Here is a 9431-nt window from a genome sequence, read left to right as displayed (position 1 = left end):
CTTAGGTTCCTAAACCTTAGATTTTACATTTAAGTCTTTGGATTTAATTCCTTGCATTTTAGTTCTTAAATTTTTAATTAGAATTTTAAATTAACATAATTAATTTGGTTAACAATTAGAGCCTACACCTCAGGTTTAATTTAGAGACTATTTTCAAGTTTAGTCCTTTAATTAGAGAATATTTGGTTTGAGTTTTCGGAAACAAATGTCTGATTGCTCAAATCAATTATCCGATCCAATAATTGGTTGAAAAATCAGCTAGGGTTAATATTAGAGACTCATTTTCAAGTTTAGTCCTCTAGGTTCCTTAATTTCATAATTTAACACTTTAGGTCAGGAGAAACCTTAATGAATTCACCTAGTGAAATTAGGTTTTATTCGATTGATTGGTTGCGCACATTTTTAAAACCTAAGGCATGTTCACTTATTAGGGAGTCAATAGTATCTCCCGCAAGTATGCTCAGGGGGTGACTACTGTTTGATCCCGAAATAGGTCAACATCCTTTTCAAGACGACATCATGATTCTTAAAATCAAGGCAACATCTAGTTATTAGGCATAATAGTTGATCTCTCGCATTCATGTAAGGGGCAAACACTATTGGCTTAAATAAACGAACATCCTTTCAACTGTACATCCATAGTGAATTTTCGATTAAATAAAGTTCGAACTCATAATTAAATATAGGGTAATCAACTAGGTACGATTTTTGGCGTTGTGGGGGTGTTAATCCTTCCCATGCATAACTGACTCTCGAATCCCTTTTTTGGTTTTCATAGACCCTAAACTTGGTGTTTTGATAAAATGGAATGTTTATTAAAATTATATGATTTTATAATGTCCGATCGCACCTTAAAATGATTGGTGGCGACTCCTAATATTTCAAAACATTTTCAAAGAAAACCCCTAAGTCGTATTGGTAGTTTTCTCCCACCCGGGCGAAAAACAATGACGACAATTATTTTAAGAGAAAATTTTATTGTTTCTTTAATATTAGTTTAATTGAGAAACATTTTAGTTATGCTACTTAGAGTTTTGAAGGCTGTGTTTATAAATTATAGCAAGTGTTAGACAACCAATAGAGATTATGTAAGGGGAAATTTTTTGAATAATATTGTATGAAGAGCGTCTACACTAGCGTGTAGTTAGATTATTATTCATATCTATTGTACGGAAGAATATTAATAGTAAATTTTTTTCGAATAAGATTTTGTAGAGATAAAATCATTAACCAACTTGAATTACATACATATTATTTTTATTTTCAAATTCAGGTTTCTAAATTTTGTCCATGTAATTTTATATTTTTCTAGTAGAATAAAGTATTAGATCTCTTAAGTAAGGTTAGAGGTTTGAATCCCAGTGTTTACAGATGGAGCAAACTGAGTTAGGAGGGTCACTCTCACCTCTGCAATATTCGATCTTGATTAATCGATAATAAATCAACACCGTGGTTATTAAAAAAAATGTATTAACACGAGATATATTCGTATTTTGTTTATGTTAGTTAAAAAGAATGTCTTATTTAGTAACAACAAGAAGAACGGAAACTACTTACCTGCAATTATTTTACTCCTTAAAATCTTCACAAATGAAGCAAAGAATAGTTCCAAGAATGGCAAAAACGAGAAATAATCTTCAACAAGGGGAATAATGGTTCGCGTTCGTAACGCCATTTTCAATTGTATAAACGTTATTCCCCTCGTTCTAGGCCTATCCGCCATGCGGTCTCCATCTACTTCAGCCAGCGGTGGGCACTGCCTGCCAGAGCTCCGTTCGAAACCCTTTGTTGATAATCGGCCTCATTTTCATCATTGTATCGGTGTTCGCCTTCCTCAGCTCTTGCTTTGAAAACACCAGCATTTTCTTGACGTTTACTCGATTCTATTGATCTTTATCATATTGGCTTTGTTTTTGTGACCTTCTTCGCCTTGATCATCTCGAACAAGGCGTTGTCTAAGAAGGTCATCGGGATCGGAGTCGGATTTCGAGTCAAAGATTATTCGAATTGGTTGAAAAATAACTTTGTGGATAACGGGCATTGGGAAGAGGCTCGGAGTTGCTTGAGCGATTCCCATATTTGCAAAACCCTCCATAGCGACAAACATCTCTTAGGTTTCGTGAAGCACAAGTTTTCAATGATACAAGTAAGATTTTTTAATTGTTCATTTATTATTTCATGATTAAATAATTTGATGTAATTTAGCAACAGACATTCGATCGTATCTCAATTGACACGTTGTTGTTACAATAATTTAAAAGTAATCATTTTATTCGTAAAATTATACATCACCTCAGTTTTTTTTTTTCCAGTCCGGATGTTGCAAGCCGCCCATTTACTGCAAATTCGAATACAAAAACTCGACGTTTTGGGAGATGCCGAAGTCGGGACCCGACGTCCCGATAGCGACTGCCTCACTTGGAGCAACGACAAGAACAAGCTTTGCTTCGATTGCAAGTCATGCAAGGGCGGATTTTTAGACGACCTTCGGAAACATGGAGGTTTTTTTTGGCATTCGTTAACCTAGGCATCCTCGTATCTTCATCGTCTTCAACTTCAGTTGCTGCGTCAGGCGACGGAAAAACCCGGCACCCGATGGTGTTGCATAACCAACTCCGTCACAACAGTCTTTACCAACAGTTTAAATTAGGAAATAAAAGTATGTGTATATTTTACCAATAAATTCTATTTTTATTTAATTATAATTAGTTTTAATTTCATGCAAAAAAATTAAAAACAAATATCAATTTATTGGTTATCTAACTATTTAATTCATTTAAGTTATATTAAAACTATTTATAATATTGAATACGATTTACGTTGGTTGGTAATCTAAATAAGTAAATATATTTATATATATTAGACTTAAGATGAACTAATCTTAATTTTGTTTATAAACTAATTTCACTTGTGAACTTATATATTATCTTAATTAAGTAAATGTAAAATTATTTATATAATTTGTATGCTTTGATTACCAACCAAGAATCACATATTGATGTAACAAACTGATGGTTAATATATGTAACTCATGCGTTTATAGATAAACCATAACTCGATTAAAGAGTAGAAAGTGTCGCCTCAATGACATTGCGTGATTTATAAAAATGGAATACGATCATGTGCCATTCTGGGAAGTATCAAAATCTGGTTCGACGACCTCGGACCCGGGTTGCTGGAGCTCATGCAAAAGTTGGATTCTAGCCATGTTTAGTAAAGATGAGAAGAAAGAGGATCTAGTACATTAATGAAAGAATTACATGATTCAGTGACTTCCACGATTCGGACCAGAAAAAGAAAACAAGGGGAAAAAAAAAAAGCTACTCTGCACCAGGGAGGACTTGGTGCTGGTCGTACCGAAACGCTTAGCGGCCGTTGGAAAAACCGTCGATGGAGACAAAAGCTCCACTGCCGAAAAGTTGTACGTATCAGTTCCCAGTCGACTCTGTAACCACCCTTTGCTTCCCGAGAACCCGTCGGCCACCACAAACAGTTGTTGAAACCGAGACTCGTTAATGTTCTCGCCACTGTTTTTGCTGAATCACAGTAGCTGAGCATTCCAGGTTCAAAAAAAGAAAAAATGTCAGTGGTTTCAGCATCGAGTTCGACTCAAGTTTTGGTTCAAATCCATCACAGTTTTAAGTTGAGGTCAGAATTGACAGATTTAATTAGAATGGAGGATGAGATAGGGATGGAAAAATAACTTACGAATCCATGATCACAATGTTTGAACCTTTGCTGATTTTCTTGAGATATGAAATCTTCAATGCTACAATTCAGCTTCGACTTTCTTTGTGTTTCTCACTAAGCTTCTTAACTTGCTTGGCAACTCTTCCAAACTGAAACACAGAAATCATTGACAGATGATTCCAAGAATCTGAACAGCATTTCGATGATGATTTTTCTCGTAAACAAAGAGGAAAATCAAGACATGGCTATCAAGATGAAAGCTTTAAAAGAAATTAGCATATCCATATCGGATATATACATATCACTCTCATACCCGATCCCGATTAACAGAGTATTAGGCAGTGTCTGCCATAAACAAATGCTTGTACCCCTTAATTATGTTCGAATATGCATCAGACTCGGATAAACCAAATACAATCATTGAAAGCCTAATATTTACTTACGGAATAGCAATCATCCTCTTCTTAGCACTCGAGGGAAGGCGAGGGACACCATCTCTATCCTTATCCTTCTCTGATCGAATATCAACCATAACATAATTTTGCGTGGAGATTAAATCAAGGGCTTGAGCTGGTGTAAGATCACCTAAAGAAGCAACAAAGTAGTTAAAATTTGAAGAAATTATGCACCAGAATACTCAATTTACTAAGTTTCTTTTCCCATGTATTTGAAGGAACCTTGGAGGATCATATTCTAAACATTACGGTTATGCATTAGACGTGAATTTCGGATATCGGTATTTCAAGAAAAATTAGAAGTCCTAGCTATGTTTCATGTTATGAAGCAAGAAGCTACTTCATATCAGAAAACAACAATGGCCATCTTTGTAACCACGAAGGCTATAGACAACCCCATAACCTTTTTGTGTGTCATTTTTCAAATCTATGCTACTAGGGTGAACACTGAACATCAGATACGGATGTGTTCATTTTTCAAAGTTTTCCATCTGTTTGAAAGATTCTTAGACGATCATATTGTTGTACACATTTCAGGCATGCAATGGGGATGAACGTCGAACACGGTTCATACTATGAAGCTCTATAAGCTATACTTCATAGGAGGAGTCAGTTAAGTGCAATGACCTTTGTAACCACGAAGGCTATAGGAGATGAATGACCAGATGGGAGGAAGGAGGAGGTATGCAACGAATAATGCACTGGCGGATCCTACAATTGTTAATGGCTCTGCGGATGTTATGGTTTCGAATGTTGAAGAAGCTAGGGGCTTGGCTACATCGATAACCTCTGTAGTCTGTTTCGCAGCCGTCTGCAACAAAAAACATCATTGCATGAGGTTTACAGACGTCAATTTGCATCGAACACAGATACTTCAGTAAAAATAGCTAAAGCCTTTCAGACATTCAATTAGTTGACAGTGACTGTTATATACATCAGCTTTACATGCAACTCTTTAAATATACTTGTAACGCTGTGCACCTGACAACCATCGGAGGTCCCTAAAGCATCTCTAACTCTCCGATATCACGGGAACTCAGGAAGACAGAGAGAGAACACCTCCAGAGAAGAACCTCAATATATAACATCCTACAAAAGTCCCTACTAATTGACGCGACCTATACACGCTATAAGTAGCTACAGCTGACACACAATAAGGGCCACTACAAATCTCTCGTATGATCCAGAGACAATGCATCCTAAAGGAAACCAACCACCTTACCTTCACTTACTTCTCTACTTCCTCGTCGAAGAATATCATGACCAACGGTCATTTCCTCACTGGCTACAACTCTTTTAAACCAGAACTAGAAAAGGTATACCGCCAACAATATTTCAACCCATTTGGTCCCATCAACAATACTCAAAACATGCATTGCAGCTTTGAGAATTGAAAGAACAGTTAGAATGAACCTTAGCAGCAGTGAGAACAGGCTCAGAATCAAGACCAGTTCCTTGAATTGCTTCTTGGGCTTTCTTGATGCCTCGGATATTACTGGAGAAGCGACCTTCAAAGCCTCTTCTCCAGCTTTCTTGGCAATAGGAACCCCTGCATCTATGGCTGGCTTCAGAGCTTTCCCCACAACATCAAACACCTGCTGTGCAACATCCAAGGCACTTGAACCCGCTTCTTGAACTTGATCAATGGTTTTCTCCACCTGTAATTCAAAGAAAAAAAAAGGTATCAACATAGTTGTGAGGAAATCATGTAATCCACTTGATTTACTCACCTCAGTGAGAGATGAACAATCTGTTCTTTGCTAAGACTGATAGCTTTGGCCTCATGGGAAGAAAAAGTAGAGCCAATAAAGAGAGGAAGTTGATATGGGTTTAGATTGGGTTCTTAAAGAAGCTTGTTTGAGGTTGAAGAAGAAGATGTTACTGAAGGAGAAGAAGGTGGAGGAAGAGAAAGCCTTGCAGTGGCTGAAACTCGGATAGCCATCTGCACCGCCATTGGAGAGTTGGGTTTTGGTTGTTTCACTGTGAAAATTGAGGCGGACATGCAATTAAAAAAAGGCCCGATCAATGAAGAGTGAGGATTGGGTGATGAGGAATAAGGTTGAAGATTGAAGGGACCAGTGTGGCCAACTGTAATAATTCTTCGGGTAAACTAACTTTATACTCACTAAATTATTGGGTTGATTCTATATTGCTTAGTAAACAAAAACTTTTATCAATTAGATCAATAAAATTTCAATTTAATTTCAATCAAATTACCGACCGTTAATTCTTAATGAAATTATTGATATGGCAGTTAAGCAAATTTTTAGAATAACACATTTGGTATTTATTCTTGATGTATTCTGTCAATTTTATTCAGGCCCTGTTGAAGTTCAAATCAACCAATGGCCCAATAAACACCTGGTCTAGCAGATCACAAACCCAAGAGTCGCCCAGTTTAGACCCGAACCGAATATACTTCTTCAAACAAGTCACCCTACAAAAAGGCATGCATTATAAACATCCATTTAAAACAAAGGCTATTGGTTCATAGCAGCAAGGGCAAGAATCACTCTTACCGGGTTCGAATTTGATGAAACGGACCCAAAAAACGGATTCAGGACCCCAAAAAACTTCAGAATAGGTATACCCGGTCAAAGTCAAAGGTCGTTCAACGCCTGATAGCTAACTAGGTGAGGTATTCTTGATGAACTCAAGCTAGTTAGCTTCGGTATTCTTAGCTCCTCAGCTACTCTCCCATCTACTTCGAGCTACCTTTAGTCCACTTGTCATTATTTGGTCCAAAGCTCTCCTCCAGCTAAGTTCAACTACATGCTATGGTTCATAAACCAGTAACTCAATACTTGTACTAAACTCATTTCAAAACATATAAAACCGTCATGTAATTCATTTGGAACAAACTAGAGTATCCACGTATATTTTTCATAGGCATTTCGTTATCAATTAGGATACGTGAACTCGAGCAATTTGATCGGATTCCAGGAACAAATTTATTGAGGAAATCGATTCCTAACCGATCTAGCTCATGTATTTTTGCCTTGTATAAGAACAATATCGATACTGACACATACAATACCGTTACTGACACCCAAAAATACTTTGTTTAAGCATTTTGAACCCTTCTAAACTGTTCAACGTTCCTCTATTCCATAATTGTTGTTTCGTCAGAAATTGGTGTTCCTTCAATAGTCTCTTGAGTGAGATATGCCCATTTAATTTTGCTTTGAACAATTAGGTCCCTTGATTTCCCAAAAGTGGTGTCTCTTAATACTCCAATAGGCATGATCATTGCTTCAGTCGAAACAATTTTGCATGGGCAAATAATTTTGCTTACATCATTCTGAAAAACTTCGCCTGGGCCAAATTATTTTTTCTCTTTGGCTGTAAAAATATCGTTAGTGCAAAATTTCTCATTCATTGTTTCCTCCACTCCTCAGCCAATCATTGGTCGTGTGTGTTGTGGACCGGTGGACGTGGATACTACTACTACTTACGCAATGGGCATGTGAGTGGTGATATGGTTGTAATGAAACAAGAATTAAGAAGACAATGGTGTTTTGATAGCAGATTCAGTGGTTGATTAAGAACCCTAGATAATTGACTTTATATAGACAAGGAAATCAATACGTTTAAGCTTTTTTTTAATTTTTTAATTTATTGAATTTAAAACAAATATATATAATTCTTATTAAAATAATAATCTAATTATATAACTATAATACAAAATCAATTTTTAATCGTCCAGATCCAGGTCACATCATTCAGATTGAAGAGGTAGAGTTGAGACCTAATTTGTCTATGAGGAGGAGCACGCCGACGGCGCGTGCTGGGTTCCACGATCGAGGCAACGACGTCTCTGCGGGCGTATCAAAGGCCCGGGCTTGGGCCGCCACCACGATCCGCGTCGGTCCACGCCCCGAGCCGATCGACGGACCATCTTATATTCAACTTATAAAAAAAATATCAATCTCCTAAAATTGAATAATAAAAAATATTTGTATATATTAAAGTTTGTGTGTGTTTTGAAATGATTTTGAGCTTTCAAAATCCAAAATTGAAGATTTGAAAAAAAAAAAATATTGAATTGAAAGTTAAGCTTGAATGTTTAACAAAAGAAAAAGAATCATTGTTCGTATCAACAAGTTGTTTGGAAACGCCAAGGAAATAATGGCCATTGTAGAAGTTCAGAAGGTTGAAAAGAAGCCATGCTGTCATAACTCGTTGGTGTTTGATAGTCTACTCCCAACGTCAGGGGAAGTAAAACTTGAAACTGCAAATCAACCATGACTGTATAATCACAAATTTATAACAATACATATGTTAGTATTGTACTAACATAAACATATCCCAAATAATTCCATAGCATACTTCAACTCATTTCCACCATAATTCAGTATGTTCGTTTTTAACTCCTCTTTCTTCTCTTAATGTTGATTTTTTCATGGAACTCACTCAAAAGTTCGACACTACATATTTTGTGAATTTGATCAAGTTTTGGTTATGAACACACCAACATCTCACTTGTATTCCCATTGAGTTTTGTCCATTTATGTAATAAAAATTATTTTGGAAAAATTACCACTTAAGTCCTTGAACGTTTCCCACTTTTATACTTTAGCAACTGAACTTTCAAAACATAAATTTTGGTCACAACCAATTTTTCTTATAAAACATCTATATAATTGAATATAAAAAAATTCTTATCAATCAGATTTGAGTAATTCATGCCCAAAACATTAATGTTCTATGAATGAAATATCATATAATAAAATATAATAAAAATCTCATAAACATTTTTCAAGCTCTGAAGTATCTATGCTCTCATGTATAGCAACTTGCTCGCATACACGTCAAGACTATAATCATTTTGTGGATCCCGTCTCCTCCTAATATCCAAGGTAATGATCTGAAATATGTTCCAAGTCCTCTTCGATGCAAGGATTTGAATGTTTGTTATTTAAATTGTTAGTTCCTTTGCAGAGAAAGAGAAGCATAACATATTTCTCGCTCACTGTCAGTTCCTATAAACCGCTAAGAAGGAAACTTAAGGAGAATGGATTCGTTTTTTCGAGTAGTTCCCTTGACTTCACGAGTAAAGGAAGGGGAAATAAGCTCGAATTTTCCGTGGGACCTGATGGTGTAAGTAGAGATGATAATTTGACGTGAACTTCAAGGGTGACTTGATCTTATAAGTTTTTTTAACAAAAAAAAATCAAGTTCAGGTCTAGTAGGATTTTGTTAGAGATGAAGTCAAATCGGGTTAAATTTTGATTTAGGGTGAAAATATTCAACTCCACATGAGATAATACTATAAATTTCTTCTAT

The 9431-nt window shown here is 36.0% G+C and overlaps 2 pseudogenes; one reads left to right on the top strand and one right to left on the bottom strand.

Annotated features, from left to right (window-relative positions):
• The first annotated feature begins 1652 nt into the window (after positions 1 to 1652).
• LOC120151967 lies at positions 1653 to 2682 on the top strand (annotated as a pseudogene).
• A 638-nt stretch (positions 2683 to 3320) lies between these two features.
• LOC120151943 lies at positions 3321 to 6112 on the bottom strand (annotated as a pseudogene).
• Between the last annotated feature and the right edge of the window lie 3319 nt (positions 6113 to 9431).

The sequence above is a fragment of the Hibiscus syriacus genome, unplaced genomic scaffold, assembly GCF_006381635.1.
Source record: "Hibiscus syriacus cultivar Baekdansim isolate YM2019G1 unplaced genomic scaffold, ASM638163v2 tig00111071_pilon, whole genome shotgun sequence".
Classification (NCBI taxonomy): Eukaryota; Viridiplantae; Streptophyta; class Magnoliopsida; order Malvales; family Malvaceae; genus Hibiscus; species Hibiscus syriacus.
The sequence above is the reverse complement of the archived record's forward strand: the minus strand, read 5'-3'. Positions and strand labels throughout refer to the sequence as shown.